We start from the raw sequence: 15927 nt of genomic DNA on the forward strand, positions 1-15927 counted from the left end.
GCGCAAATGTGGAAAATACGTGCGCAAATCCAAAATTTCTACACCTTACTAGGCAATTTGCCTGGTTGTGAACCAAGTCATCAAAAAGTATGAAAAAGAAAGATGAACACAATTTACTGGATTAGATCGGCAGTGGAATAGATTTTCATTAATTTATTCCCTGATAGGAAACACCTTTGGTACGACAACTGATGAAATGGACAGAAGCATTATATAATAGTGTAAAAAGCCCAAATTTAAATACTACTAGAACGCACGTCGTTCTATCGTATTACGCGTGGATCAACAGTGCATTCAAATATTGTTCACGAAAGAAAGCGTTCGGTGTAGATGAAAAGACTGTATCTTACCTTTAATAGCAATATCAGTCTTGAATCGTTGCTTGTTTCAGAAAACTCCCGGGAAGCTTGCAGTGTGCCTAGCAACGGTACAGGTGAACTCATCGGGTGAATAACCTCGCTCGCTTCGGATAGATGAACACAAGATTGGACGTTAATAAAATGCAACCACGGATGAGTAACACTTGGTTTACAGGAATACGAAATCTTGAGACAAACCGTAATATGCAGGAGATGCAGGAGCAAAAAGGATCTCCAGTGTGCTTTCTCGGCAGCGCATCCGTTCCCTCTCCGTCTTGGGATGTACATTAAAAAAAAGCCTCGCCTTTATCACGTGACCATCAGGCAGGCACGCTTCACCGCACTCAAACGCGGTGGGCTGAAGTACTCGGTCATCCTGTTACAACATACGCTGAAGAACAAATGCGCGTTTGGCAGAAAGTGCAGATGCAATACTCCTATCTCAATTCAAACTGCAGTTCTTAATGCTGGTTACGGTTGAGTTTGAGGTTTAGAATGCAGATTTTGCGAACAGAATCCCAAATTTAGGTTGATATGGTTCGCCTAGATAACACGATATGTAATCAGTGCCATGCATATTAACAGATTGTAATATACTACCATTACTTTATTCGTGGCTGAATTAATAACGCGACAGAAATGATTACACTGCTCAGAAGCCCTAATAGCTTCTTGCTGACAGCATGGCAGTGGCAAACAGATGATAGTCCCTCTCGGCGGTTAATTCCTTACTGGTCGTGTAGCCTACAACGAAGACGCCTGTGCGAAGAGAAGTCACAAGGACGGTTTTACGAGAACTTCCCTCCCGTTAGGCGGTACAGCACGTTTAAAAATGTATGTTTATTGCAACTTATTAATGTAACGAATAGTCTCCGCTTGCATAACAAAAGGTACGATGCGGGTTGGTGCTGAAAGGGAAAGTCTGCACTACAGACCGTTATTCCGACCGTGCCGACACCTGCTCGCGACCGACCGGTTTGGAGACTGGCACAGCCATCCGTTGGTCACGCTCCTGTAAGTAATTGCTTTGAAGACTTTAAAAATGTTTTGTTCTGTTCATGGTGTGCCAGAAGCATACAAAAACAAGATTCGATTATTATTATTTTTACAAAAGCTTTTTATTTCTTCCTTCCCTATATAGCGACTGAATGCATTTATTTTGCGGATTTCACTGCGTAAGTCCCTTATTAAAAATTCCACTCTTTTGGAAAGAGGCAACTGCAGCTCAAACGGAGAAGCTATTGCTCGTCTCTCTTTAATTCCATAACATGAGAACATAAACTCATTTGCAAATGAAAATATCAAAATGTATCTTTACATCATCATGGACCTACCTCCATAAGTGTTTGGTTTTAAAATGGCATGCAATGCAAAGCCCAATGTATTTATACACACAAAAGCATTTATGTTCAAAGGGTACAAGGCCCTGTGGCAGGGTGTACGTTTGGTCATTGGTACACAACCAAATGTGCTTTTGAGCACGTAGTAATTCTGTCCTTGCCACCATGACTGCACAGGGAGGACCATTAAGGTGTTGAGTCATTAAGTTGCATCACAGCAAACCTACACTTCCAGCAGTACTGTGCTCTGTGTAAGGGGGCTTGCTCCAGACCCTGCTTTACAGGGACATACCATTTTAAGAGTAACTGAAGCTGTTTGGGGAGACAAATTCCCACTGGCTGTCATTGCAGATCCATAAAGAGGAGTGTAGAGGCCTCATATATCCCTGGTCATGTTGTACCATAAACCAGCAGGTGGTTTTATGGGCAACTTAAACGAAAGACTACAGTAGTGGCCTGTCTGCCCCCAGTACCCTGCGGTCATCAGTGCAGAGGCCTGACAGTCCGTTTGCTCCACACCGCTGTGCTAAAGCTCCAATCCCATCTGCATCACATCCACACAAACCCATCTGCGTTACATCCACACAAACCCATCTGCGTCACATCCACACAAACCCAGCTGTGTCGCATCCACACAAACCCATCTGTGTCACATCCAATGTGGTATGTCACGCTGTTCTTTGTATTTAAAATAACCCTGAAGCAGTGAACAGAAGCTTTGCAGTCTTTGTGCTTTTGAGCAGCCAGTCTGGATGTGCTCAGGATCCAGCGCTCCCCCATGCGCCCTCTCGCTCTGGAGAGCAGCCCGGACTCCTGCCCAGCATCAGTGCCTGCCAGAATGGCCAGGGGCGACTAGTGCAGTAAACAACACAAATTCAAGAGACGGCCAACAATTTAGATTTTTCATTTGTACCACCTAAATCATGATAGTCATACGCTGATGAAGTGCTTATTTCAGAACAGGTGGAGGTCAGGTACCTATAGACATAGAGCACAACCTGAGGTCAAAGGGCACAGGACTCCTGCTTTAACCTCTCTGATCTCCCGCTGCCTGCAATAATCCTCAAACCCTGCCATCAATAATTCTGCAGGGAGAAACAACAGTTTCACATTAAACCAGTTCAATAAAATAATGAAATTATTACAGGTCCAACTCTGCAGCTTTTGAAAGTGTTCATTAATATTATAAACAAAGTGTAGTGAATATTTAATACATAATTAAACACGTTGTCTTCCAACATCAGACCCATAGCAGTGCTGTGGCTGAATAGCCTCAAGACAGCCTTCTGGGCTTACAGCATCCACTCAGCCCTGGGACCTCCCCCTTTTCAAATCTATAGGTCAAACGTCACCTACCAATTCTGCCAGTCAAGAAACTTATTTTGCTGTTTGGGATGTTCAGCTGTTGACAGAAACATTACCTTACTTTTAGTTGAGTGGCCATATTTAAAGTTCCAACTGTGAAAACTTCCTGACAAATACCTTCAAGTTTTCATTCATAACATGGCAGATGGTGTTAAGTGTTTAAAAACATCAGCCCATAAAAACCTCCGGTTTTGAAGAGAAAAGAACACCAGAGGGCTGGACAAAGCAGAGTGACATTTCTCACTGTCCCACAAAGCGACGTCCAGCACAGTCCAGACCCCCAGGGCAAAAATTCATCATTAAAAATGCGCTCCTCTGTGGATTCATAAACTGGAAAGAAATTCACCCGTCTGCTGGATCATTTCTGCACCACCCTCAGCAAAATGGCATGACATCGAAATGAAGGGAATTCAAATGAATGTCCTTTAATTTATATTTCATGAGTTTTTAATGACTCTGTTCTCTAGGAAAGGGCCTGTGTTCAGGGGGCTTCTACCCATTCACATCACATACCTGAATCAGATTGATAACATCATGTATGCAATTACATTATCATAACAACACTAATCACAATAACAGCATTTATTAAGTACCAGGAGAGGAGCACCAGCAGAGGAGCACCAAGAGGAGAGTACTAGGAGAGGAGCACCAGGAGGAGAGCACCAGGAGAGGAGCACCAGGAGAGGAGCACCAGGAGGAGAGCACCAGGAGGAGAGCACCAGGAGGAGAGCACCAGGAGAGGAGCACCAGAAGGAGAGCACCAGGAGAGGAGCACCAGGAGAAGAGCACCAGAAGGAGAGCACCAGGAGAGGAGCACCAGGAGAGGAGCACCAGAAGGAGAGCACCAGGAGAGGAGCACCAGGAGAGGAGCACCAGAAGGAGAGCACCAGGAGAGGAGCACCAGGAGAGGAGCACCAGGAGGAGAGCACCAGGAGAGGAGCACCAGGAGGAGTTGTTCTGCAGAGCCGTTCCAGATTAATCTGGCCCCCTTCCCTGGCCATCTGCCGCTCACAAACCCAACTGGAACATTTCCCTCATCATCCTCACACGGAGGGCTTCATCATCCCTGAGGGGAGCTTCATTTGCAAACAAACCTCTCTAAGGAAAAAACAATCACCAACAACATAATAAATATAAATATGCAAGATGGTCACATATTTCCCAATTTTTTAAATGAAATTTTCTTTCCCCCTCCCTGACAGAAATTACAAATGTTTGTTATTGGACCGTTTCACAATAACAAATATATGAAGTATGAAGTATAATGAAGTGTAATCAGCTTCCATTCATGTGTGCATTTGAAGGCTCTGACTCCAGGGTCACTTCACAAGATGGCATCTTAATTACTGAAAAAGGACTGAGAGCTGCCATAAAAAAGCTCAATTACTTAATGATGGCTCTTATTTTTGCTGACATTATAAACGTGTCTAATGAATTTTTCAATCCCTCCAAAGAGGTGGGTGTGCACTCTAACAGCTGTGTGCTGTGTACTGTGTAACAGGTTTGCTGTGACATAATTATTAATGTCAACAGTAACTGTTCATAATGAAACAGCGTGGATATTCGGCTAAACGGGGTAACTGGATGGATGATTATGTGTCGATAAGAACAGCCTTATGTCATACAGAGAGAGAGAGAGAGCACAGTGTGTGCAGGGTGAGCCCAGGCTAAAGCAGAGGCAGAGAGAGAGAGAGAGAGAGAGAGAGAGAGAGAGAGAGAGAGAGATATTGAACATCTAAAAATGAGTCCAACAGACTCCTTACAATTCTTGGCACTCCAAACCCAAGAGCTCAGCCCAGGAAAGTATCCCCTCAGTCAGCTGGTTCTGAACCTCTCTAGACAAACATTAACACATACTAATGCAAACCAGCTTCAGACCAGCACTGCTTCACAACAGCCCATTAGAGTCAACCAAATTATAAAACACAATCCCAAAATAAACTGAATTGTTATCGGGCCCGAAATAGAAAATACACACAGGCAGAGTCTCTCTTCTCTGTCAGAGATACAAAGCAGAGACGGATCCTGACCAAGTACAGGCTCAGTGACCACACGCTTGCAATTGAAATAGGCAGATACAAAAACTCATGGGTACCAAAAGAAGAGCGAATATGTGGTCACTGCAAGGCAGGGGAGGTGGAAACAGAGATGCACTTCCTCCTTACTTGCACAAAATATTTACAAATTAGAAAAAAATATTTCTAAAAATTATCCCAAATTATAAATAATTTTAATTACAAATCAAAAGAAGAAAAATGTGCAATTCTTTTAGGGGAAGGATCAACAGCCCCAATTGCGGCACAGTTCATTTCAGCCTGCCATAACCTGAGGGACAGTGAGTGACCACCCACCCCATATAAACATTGTACATATTTATTATTGATTTACTTATGTTGCTGTTGTTGTATATGCTGTTATTTGTATATATTGTTACATTTACCATTATTATTTTTATATTATTATTATTTTACATATTATATATGTATGCTTTGGCAATAAGTACGTTTGTATTTCATGCCAATAAAGCAACTTAAATTGAAATTGAATTGAGAGAGAGAGAGAGAGAGAGCACAGTGTGTGCAGGGTGAGCCCAGTCTAAAGCAGAGAGAGAGAGAGAGCAGTGTGTGCAGGGTGAGCCCAGTCTAAAGCAGAGAGAGAGAGAGAGCAGTGTGTGCAGGGTGAGCCCAGTCTAAAGCAGAGAGAGAGAGAGAGCAGTGTGTGCAGGGTGAGCCCAGTCTAAAGCAGAGAGAGAGAGAGAGCACAGTGTGTGCAGGGTGAGCCCAGGCTAAAGCAGAGAGAGAGAGAGAGAGAGCAGTGTGTGCAGGGTGAGCCCAGTCTAAAGCAGAGAGAGAGAGAGAGAGAGAGAGAGCAGTGTGTGCAGGGTGAGCCCAGTCTAAAGCAGAGAGAGCGAGAGAGAGAGAGCAGTGTGTGCAGGGTGAGCCCAGGCTAAAGCAGAGAGAGAGAGAGAGCACAGTGTGTGCAGGGTGAGCCCAGTCTAAAGCAGAGAGAGAGAGAGAGAGAGCAGTGTGTGCAGGGTGAGCCCAGGCTAAAGCAGAGAGAGAGAGAGAGAGAGCAGTGTGTGCAGGGTGAGCCCAGTCTAAAGCAGAGAGAGCGAGAGAGAGAGCACAGTGTGTGCAGGGTGAGCCCAGGCTAAAGCAGAGAGAGAGAGAGAGAGAGCAGTGTGTGCAGGGTGAGCCCAGGCTAAAGCAGAGAGAGAGAGAGAGAGAGCAGTGTGTGCAGGGTGAGCCCAGGCTAAAGCAGAGAGAGAGAGAGAGAGAGCAGTGTGTGCAGGGTGAGCCCAGGCTAAAGCAGAGAGAGAGAGAGAGCAGTGTGTGCAGGGTGAGCCCAGTCTAAAGCAGAGAGAGAGAGAGAGAGAGAGAGAGAGAGCACAGTGTGTGCAGGGTGAGCCCAGGCTAAAGCAGAGAGAGAGAGAGAGAGAGAGCAGTGTGTGCAGGGTGAGCCCAGGCTAAAGCAGAGAGAGAGAGAGAGAGAGCAGTGTGTGCAGGGTGAGCCCAGGCTAAAGCAGAGAGAGAGAGAGAGCACAGTGTGTGCAGGGTGAGCCCAGTCTAAAGGAGAGAGAGAGAGAGAGCAGTGTGTGCAGGGTGAGCCCAGTCTAAAGCAGAGAGAGAGAGAGAGCAGTGTGTGCAGGGTGAGCCCAGTCTAAAGCAGAGAGAGCGAGAGAGAGCACAGTGTGTGCAGGGTGAGCCCAGGCTAAAGCAGAGAGAGCGAGAGAGAGAGCAGTGTGTGCAGGGTGAGCCCAGTCTAAAGCAGAGAGAGAGAGAGAGCACAGTGTGTGCAGGGTGAGCCCAGGCTAAAGCAGAGAGAGCGAGAGAGAGAGCAGTGTGTGCAGGGTGAGCCCAGTCTAAAGCAGAGAGAGCGAGAGAGAGAGAGCACAGTGTGTGCAGGGTGAGCCCAGTCTAAAGCAGAGAGAGAGAGAGAGAGAGAGCACACTGTGTGCAGGGTGAGCCCAGTCTAAAGCAGAGAGAGAGAGAGAGAGAGAGCACACTGTGTGCAGGGTGAGCCCAGTCTAAAGCAGAGAGAGAGAGAGCACACTGTGTGCAGGGTGAGCCCAGTCTAAAGCAGAGAGAGAGAGAGAGAGAGAGAGAGAGAGAGAGAGCACACTGTGTGCAGGGTGAGCCCAGTCTAAAGCAGAGAGAGAGAGAGAGAGAGCACAGTGTGTGCAGGGTGAGCCCAGTCTAAAGCAGAGAGAGAGAGAGAGCACAGTGTGTGCAGGGTGAGCCCAGTCTAAAGCAGAGAGAGAGAGAGAGAGAGAGAGAGAGAGAGCACACTGTGTGCAGGGTGAGCCCAGTCTAAAGCAGAGAGAGAGAGAGCACACTGTGTGCAGGGTGAGCCCAGGCTAAAGCAGAGAGAGAGAGAGACAGAGCACAGTGTGTGCAGGGTGAGCCCAGTCTAAAGCAGAGAGAGAGAGAGAGCACAGTGTGTGCAGGGTGAGCCCAGTCTAAAGCAGAGAGAGAGAGAGAGAGAGAGCACACTGTGTGCAGGGTGAGCCCAGTCTAAAGCAGAGAGAGAGAGAGAGAGAGAGCACACTGTGTGCAGGGTGAGCCCAGTCTAAAGCAGAGAGAGAGAGAGCACACTGTGTGCAGGGTGAGCCCAGTCTAAAGCAGAGAGAGAGAGAGAGAGAGAGAGAGAGAGAGAGAGAGCACAGTGTGTGCAGGCTCTGAGCGTGACTCACACACAGCTCCTCAGCACAGTAAGCCCAGTCACACGTACACTGCAAAATTAATGCAGCCTCCCCTGCTAGAGCAGTTCTGCAGTGAGTCAGGGGCCGGGAGGGAATTAAAAAAATTGTTAATAACTCTGAGCCGTGTGGCCGAATGATTGCCCCTCAGGAGTCCGTCCGGCAGACCCCGCCCTCTAAATCCATACATGGGACGTGCACAGGTTTAGGGTAAGGGGTGGAGCTGGAATTAGACAAGTTGGGGAAGATGAGCAGGAAGTGGAGCTTAAACTTTGATAAAAGCATCTTTTTTTCATGTGTATAGATTTACAACAGACAGTAAATTCACATTGATCTGTTAAACAAATGCAATCTGATTGAGCAGAGAGCCACAGTGGACCCTTCAGAACGGGGGCTGTGACATGGGAATAGAAACAGTCACACACCCCTGCAGACGCTCTTCACTTAACAAACGCCAGGAGGTTCTGCTGTCTGAGCCCATGAATACCAGACTGTGGGGCCCATCCACACACTGGAACAGAGCCTTAACAGATACCAGACCGTGGGACCCATCCACACACTGGAACAGGGCCTTAGCAGATACCAGACCATGGGGCCCATCCACACACTGGAACAGTGCCTTAACAGATACCAGACCGTGGGACCCATCCACACACTGGAACAGAGCCTTAACAGATACCAGACCGTGGGACCCATCCACACACTGGAACAGAGCCTTAACAGATACCAGACCGTGGGACCCATCCACACACTGGAACAGGGCCTTAGCAGATACCAGACCAGGGGGCCCATCCACACACTGGAACAGAGCCTTTACATTACATTATATTACATTACAGGCATTTGGCGGACGATCTTATCCAGAGCGACGTACAACAAAGTGTATAACCATAACCAGGAACAAGTATGACGAAACCCCTAGAGAGAAGTACCGGTCCAAGTGCAGGGAACAACCGCATAGTTCAACTTGGACCCTGAAAGTTAAACTGATTAACAGTAACAACGAGAACGGCAACAACGCAGTCTATGGAAAAAATACAAGCAGTAGTTAAGACAGTTAATGCACCTAAGTCACCTACGAAACAGCTGCCTAGTTACAACCCTAAGCTTACAGTCATTTACAGGGGGGTAGGGAGGGATGGGGAGAGGTGCAGCCTGAAGAGGTGAGTCTTCAGTCGTCGTTTGAAATGGGTCAGTGTCTCAGCTGTTCTGACCTCCACAGGGAGGTCATTCCACCACTGTGGGGCCAGAACAGACAGGAGACGTGTTCTGGAAGTGCAGGTTCGAAGAGGGGGAGGTGCTAGGCGTCCTGATGTATCAGAACGAAGTGATCTGGCTGGCATGTAGGGTTTGAATATCTTGTGGAGGTATGCTGGGGCAGATCCCTTGACTGCCTGGTATGCTAGGACCAATGTTTTAAATTTGATGCGAGCTATAACAGGCAGCCAGTGGAGGGTAGTGAGCAGGGGAGTGACGTGGGAGTGTCTGGGGAGGTTGAAGACCAGACGAGCCGCAGCATTCTGAATGAGCTGCAGGGGTCTGGTGGCAGATGCCAGTAGTCCAGCCAGAAGAGAGTTGCAGTAGTCCAGGCGGGATAGAACCATTGCTTGGACCAGGAGCTGGGTTGAGTAGGTGGTGAGAAAGGGGCGGATTCTCCGGATGTTATACAGGAAAAATCTGCATGCCCGGCTTACTGCTGCAATGTTCTTGGAGAGGGACAGCCTGTTGTCCATCACCACTCCGAGATTCTTGCCACAGGGTGATGATGTCACTAAGGTGTCCCCTAGGGAAATGGAAAAGTCGAGGAGGGGAGAGGATAGAGCAGGAATAAAGATTATCTCCGTCTTTCCCGGGTTGAGCTTCAGGTGGTGATTGTCCATCCAGCTCTGTATGTCCCTCAGGCAAGCGGAGATGCGGGCAGGGACCTGTGTGTCCGATGGGGAGAAGGAGAGAAAGAGTTGCGTGTCGTCGGCATAGGAGTGATAGGACAAGCCATGGGCAGATATTACAGCTCAGGAGGTAAGACCGATTGTCTGGCAGTCGGAGGGTTGCCGGTTCAAACCCCGCCCTGGGCGTGTCAAAGTGTCCTTGAGCAAGACACCTAACCCCTAACTGCTCTGGCGAATGAGAGGCATCAATTGTAAAGCGCTTTGGATAAAAGCGCTATATAAATGCAGTCCATTTACCATTTACAGGGCCAAGGGATCTGGTGCACAAGGAGAAGAGAAGGGGACCGAGGACTGAGCCCTGGGGAACTCCGGTGGCGAGGGGACGGGGTGGTAATAACCTTACCCGCCCAGGCAACCTGGAAGGAACGGTCAGAGAGGTAAGACTCAATCCAGTCAAGGACTGTATCGCAGATCCCTGTTGCTGCCAGGGAGGACAGGAGGATAGAGTGCTCCACAGAAGATACCAGACCATGGAGCCCATCCACACACTGGAACAGACCCTTAACAGATACCAGACCACTGGGGGCCCATCCACACACTGGAACAGACACCAGATCATGGGGCCCATCCACACACTGGAACAGATACCAGACCATGGGGCCCAGCCACATAACCTGCTTTAACAGGATGGCTCTGTATTTACATATACCGCCCCGCCCCCAGGGTTAGCAGGGGTTAGCCCGTGTTAGCCGGGGTTAGCGGGGGTTAGCCGAGGTTAGCAGGGGTTAGCCCGTGTTAGCGGGGGTTAGCCAGGGTTAGCCGGGGTTAGCCGGGGTTAGCGGGGGTTAGCCAAGGTTAGCCGAGGTTAGCCGGGGTTAGCCCGTGTTAGCGGGGGTTAGCCAGGGTTAGTTGGGGTTAGCAGGAGTTAGCGGGGGTTAGCTGGGGTTAGCGGGGTTTAGCGGGGGCGCTCGATTCTGGGTGCAGAACATGCACAAGGTCAACACTCCCATCAGAATAATGAACACCAGCGCCTGAGAAAATAAAACCAAATGGCCAGTGAGCTCCGCACACACCTTCACAGCTTCATTAATAATGACTTTGCGGCATCTAGGAAACTAGGATTTGAGGTACCCTGCAGTATTTGAGGTACCCTGCAGGTTTTTTACCCTGCAAGATCCGGCTTTAAAACACAGCAGCTGCAGATTTCTGCCTCATGTAACCCAAACATGCAAGTACTCAGAGAACTCTGGAAAAATGCCAGATAAACACAGTTTCATTCTTTCATTCAGAACAGAGGGAGTTGGAGTTAGTATGCATCCCCACAGAGCTCTGTCACACCACCCTGCTTGCTACTGCAGGCATGAATATTAAAGTACACCATCATTACACTGTAGTCATGGGAATAAAAAGTGACTGTGACTGCTAAAGCATGTCTGAACATGAGCGCCCCTGTCGGGGAAACTGAGGTACTGCTGTTAGTCTGCCAGATGCTCACTCAGTGACCGGGATTCAACCGATTCAGAATTAAAGATTCTTCTGTAGTAAACACATTGGCAGAAGCTCCTTTTACTCGTCATGGATAGCTCATGATCGTAGTATGGTAGAAAACATCCAAACTTCAGAGACTATGTGCAATGCTTCTGTGAAAAAGCAACACTACTCTCATCTGTTGAGAGCCGATAAGACATCCACTCGGTAGCAAGGCCGTGCAGCTTCCACGCGATTGACAAAAACGCATCACATGATCACAGAGACGAAAGATAATTGTTATTATGCTTTAAAAAAATGTGAAAGTGCAGCCAGAGGCAGCAGAGACCAGGAGATTTCACTGCTGGTGTCACAACTCGTTTCCACAAACTTCGCCACATGTTTATGTCACGTCACATACTTTTTATTAAAATGGTGCGAGTTTCAAACAAGACAATTCATCTTAAGTTTATGCCACAGATTATTTTTCATGCTGTTGCAAAGTGCGCATTTGAAATATTCATTGGATCAGAAACAATAACATACTGTTGATAACGGTATTGCAGAAACGCACATCTGCGTGAGTTCACACCCATGCTGTGAGAAACACGGCAGGCTAATGCCACCCGGCCACAGCATCTTCAGAGCAATCCCCCATTGCAGGCTCCACAGTACACAATGGCAGAGTGGTGTTTGGATGAATGGATGAATGGATGAATAGATGGATGAATGTCTGTCAGTCAGTCAGTCAGTCAGTCAGTCAGTCAGTCTCTCTCCCTCATATTACAGTACACACATTGTGATGCAGTTTGGTTGCTGGGTGACAGTCAGCATGTCCCTACGAGGATTCTGGGAAGGAAAAGGAATTCTGTGCGATGGTGGCACATTTCCCTCCTGAGGAACGTTTACACCGCACACGAGGGGGGGGGTCAGGGCCACGGTGTCCCAGAAACACAGGTTCACAGCAGGTCCATAAATAAAGGATGTGTGTGTGCATGTGTGTGTGTGAGTGTGTGTGTGCGCACGTGTGTGGATGCGCTGTGTACACACCTTCCCTCACTGTGTGATCTTCAAAGCTGGCCTTTAGTGAAACTAATATTAGAGTGCAACCACATCAGTCTACAAAGACACACACACACACACACACTTCTCTGGCATTGTCAGTCAGGCTCACCCTGCCCATCCATGCTGTCAGTATCAAACACACAGAAACATCTTAGTGCATTTCCATGGCAACGCAGGGGTGATCCATCAAAGGCTGAAAGAGCAGGTGTGGGAAGCAGGTAAGGGTTGGGCAGGGAAGACTTGCAGGTTTGAATCCTAATGGAGTGTACTATTGATGTAGAGTTCCAATGACCATCCAGCTTTGAAAATGAGTAATGCTGAATGTGTCAGTCTTCACTGAAGCATCAGAATAAACAAACATACATGATACTGTCACAAATAGACATAACCAGCATCCATATGGCTCTGAGGAGCTCCACTCACTCTGTCCATGTTCAGATGGACTGGATAAATTCCAGGACTGACAGAGAGCTGTGTCTGTACAGTCTCCCCATCAGTGCATTACATTACACTACATTACATTACATTACAGGCATTGAGCAGACACTCTTATCCAGAGCAACTTATACAACGTTTTACACAGCATTTACCTTGCATCCATTTATACAGCTGGATATACCTGAAGAAATGCAGATCAAGTGCTTCGCACAAGGGTACAACGGCAGCGTCCTACCTGGAACACTCCTCACCCATTATACTCCACTGCCGCCCACATTCACCATTCATTATAAGCTGTTCAACCGCGGTCCGATAGATTCCCCCTTACATTGTATGTGTGTGAGAGAGAGTGTATGTATTATGTACAATAAAAAGGAAACTCAAACCAAGGCGGGGCAACCATAATCCAAAACGAGAAACAGGGGGACTCACCACCGCAGTCGGCGGCCATGCTCTGGCCAACGCCAGGTCAGTCTTCAGCCGTTTTCCTTGCTGGTATGGGCGCAAACATATAATCCAAAATACGCTCGGTTCTTGACACGTCCAAACAGAGTGAAGACAAAAGCGGATAAATCACTCAAACAAACGAAGACGAGCCGGAACAAAACTCCTCTGCTTGTACACGACCGCCAGGTTTGCGTTACACTCCAGTCTCCACCAGAAAAATGGGTGCATTTAAAAACTAGTGGATAACGCTTAGTCCCCGTTGCATTTATATTCATTAAAATACTGCTCGTGGCTTCAGCTAAAATCATGTTTCTGTGATGTTAAAACCGGCCCCGCACATAAACACGATAACGCCTGTATTCAAAACTGCCGCCATCAATCCAGGTACTCCACTTTTCAGGGTGCAGTCACTGCCCTCGTCCTGTACGGAATCACAGCGCCTATGTTGCGTCATAACGTTCGCGCGTGGCCCTTTTGTTTGCGCGAGAGTTGAGATAGAAAGGTAGAACGCTCACCAGCAAGCACACCTGATTTTATTATGCTGGGTGCCAGATTAATTTTTTTAAATAAATAAAAAGACCAACATTATTTTCCTGCTTTCCCACTGCACCCAGTCCCATTTGAGATTTGATTCTGCCAGAAAGGTAATTCACTTTCTTCCAGGAGACGTATTTCAGCCCAGATGCAGCCGAGGGAACAGGATTCATTTGAGGAGACTGGGCAGGTGAAAGTTTTTGCGTAATGTAGACAGTGCACTATGAATGACTGTCCAATCACATGGTCACAGCATTGTATCCACAGTGGGGTTGTCCTTTATGCTTCATCAAAAAGCAGGTTTGGACCTCACAAGCTCCTGGTGTTCAAGAGAGAAGAGAGCACAACTTATTGGTGCTGTATGTTTGAGCTGCTGTAGGATCTTCAACTCAACGCAAACATACTGCTGCCTGCAAAACAAATTAATGATAAAAGCAAAAATGAAAACAAAAATACCTTAAAACCCAATTATGAAAACAGGGATTCAACCACAAAGGGTGTTGTAACATTGAGTCAGAGAGCCCTCACAGAGAGCTGCACGGATCAGCAGAGTGTCTGTGAGTGTGACAGGACCTCCCTCACAGAGAGCTGCACAGATCAGCAGAGTGTCTGTGAGTGTGACAGGGCCTCCCTCACAGAGAGCTGCACAGATCAGCAGAGTGTCTGTGAGTCTGAAGGGCCTCCCTCACAGAGAGCTGCACAGGTCAGCAGAGTGTCCGTGAGTGTGACAGGGCCTCCCTCACAGAGAGCTGCACAGATCAGCAGAGTGTCTGTGAGTCTGAAGGGCCTCCCTCACAGAGAGCTGCACAGGTCTGTGAGTTAAACCTGAAGCTGAGTGGTGTGTCTGCAGTTTGACGGGTGCGGCACCAGCCAACTGGAGTACAAAAGTTTCAACCCCATAATTCTGCCCACACTCTGCTCTGATTGGCTGTAGGGGGAGCTCTGGTTGGTGGTATGGGAGCTCTGCTCTGGTTGTCGGTATGGGAGCTCTGCTCTGGTTGGCAGTATGGGAGCTCTGGTTGGCTGTAGGGGGAGCTTTGGTTGGCGGTGTGGGAGCTCTGCTCTGGTTGGTGGTATGGGAGCTCTGGTTGGCGGTGTGGGAGCTCTGCTCTGGTTGGTGGTATGGGAGCTCTGGTTGGCGGTATGGGAGCTCTGGTTGGCGGTGTGGGAGCTCTGCTCTGGTTGGCGGTATGGGAGCTCTGCTCTGGTTGGCGGTATGGGAGCTCTGGTTGGCAGTATGGGAGCTCTGCTCTGGTTGGCGGTGTGGGAGCTCTGGTTGGTGGTATGGGAGCTCTGCTCTGGTTGGCGGTATGGGAGCTCTGCTCTGGTTGGCAGTATGGGAGCTCTGGTTGGCTGTAGGGGGAGCTCTGGTTGGCGGTGTGGGAGCTCTGCTTTGGTTGGCTGTAGGGGGAGCTCTGTTTAGTGGTATGGGAGCTCTGGTTGGCGGTATGGGAGCTCTGCTCTGGTTGGCTGTAGGGGGAGCTCTGGTTGGCGGTGTGGGAGCTCTGGTTGGCTGTAGGGGGAGCTCTGGTTGGCGGTATGGGCGCTCTGCTCTGGTTGGCTGTAGGGGGAGCTCTGGTTGGCGGTTTGGGAGCTCTGGTTGGTGGCGTGGGGAGAAACTGCTTAATGAATGAGCTTCAGTTACTTTGTGAAGATGCTCATATCTTCAGAGAAACATGCAGCTTTGTTTCTGGAAGTCTTCATGGCTGTGACTGTGCAGTCCTTTATGCAAAAAAATCAGAATATCACAAATACACTACCAGCAATATATAACGTATTTGTCTATGTAGTAAGCAGTGGCATAAGTTCACTTTCTTTCTCTGTTATGAATATGAATCTATTCAATAATATGAATTGCCCAAAGGCTTTATGGGGTAAAACTAATGACAACCTGTGCCAGCTATCCTATCAAAAATAGTTTTCACTATGTAAATATGAATGCTTCAAAAACTCTTTCAAATGATGAAACTATAATTACACCAAAAATCTAACATCTAACAATGATGTACTGTGATAGTGCCACCAAATTATTTTCATGAAAATTATTGTGTTGGAGTAATTAATTTGCTAGACTGAAAGGTGTCACAGCAAAGACTGCCCTCCTGTGGCCAGGGGATGCAGTTGCAGCTGTAGGTGAGGTGGGCTTCTGCATTCACACTTATCTTTTGAGAAGTAAAACCAAAAGGGAGATTCTGTATTTAAGACTTTAAAGGCTGAGGTAAAAAATAAAAACCCACACAAGCAAATACGCATACATTTCTTGTTTTAAATTTTTTTTTATTGATTCAGATATAACCCAACCAGCATATTTTAAGTTACAAAAG

General features: G+C 47.7%; 1 protein-coding gene across 2 annotated transcripts in view; it reads right to left on the reverse strand.

Moving 5' to 3' along the window:
* The window catches only part of si:dkey-166d12.2 (rap1 GTPase-activating protein 1), a 66682-nt gene extending 53452 nt beyond the window's left edge, over window positions 1-13230 (reverse strand). The window contains exons 1-2 of one of the 2 annotated variants that reach the window (XM_035387956.1): window positions 558-1286; window positions 351-463 (exon numbers count right to left, since the gene is read on the reverse strand). The gene's annotated coding sequence lies outside the window, so the exon portion shown is untranslated. Of the gene's footprint in view, window positions 1-350; window positions 464-557; window positions 1287-13054 lie in introns of those variants that run through there. The other variant, XM_035387958.1, reaches the window with a different exon arrangement.
* Window positions 13231-15927: the final 2697 nt, after the last annotated feature.

This window comes from Anguilla anguilla, chromosome 13, assembly GCF_013347855.1.
Source record: "Anguilla anguilla isolate fAngAng1 chromosome 13, fAngAng1.pri, whole genome shotgun sequence".
Lineage (NCBI taxonomy): Eukaryota > Metazoa > Chordata > Actinopteri > Anguilliformes > Anguillidae > Anguilla > Anguilla anguilla.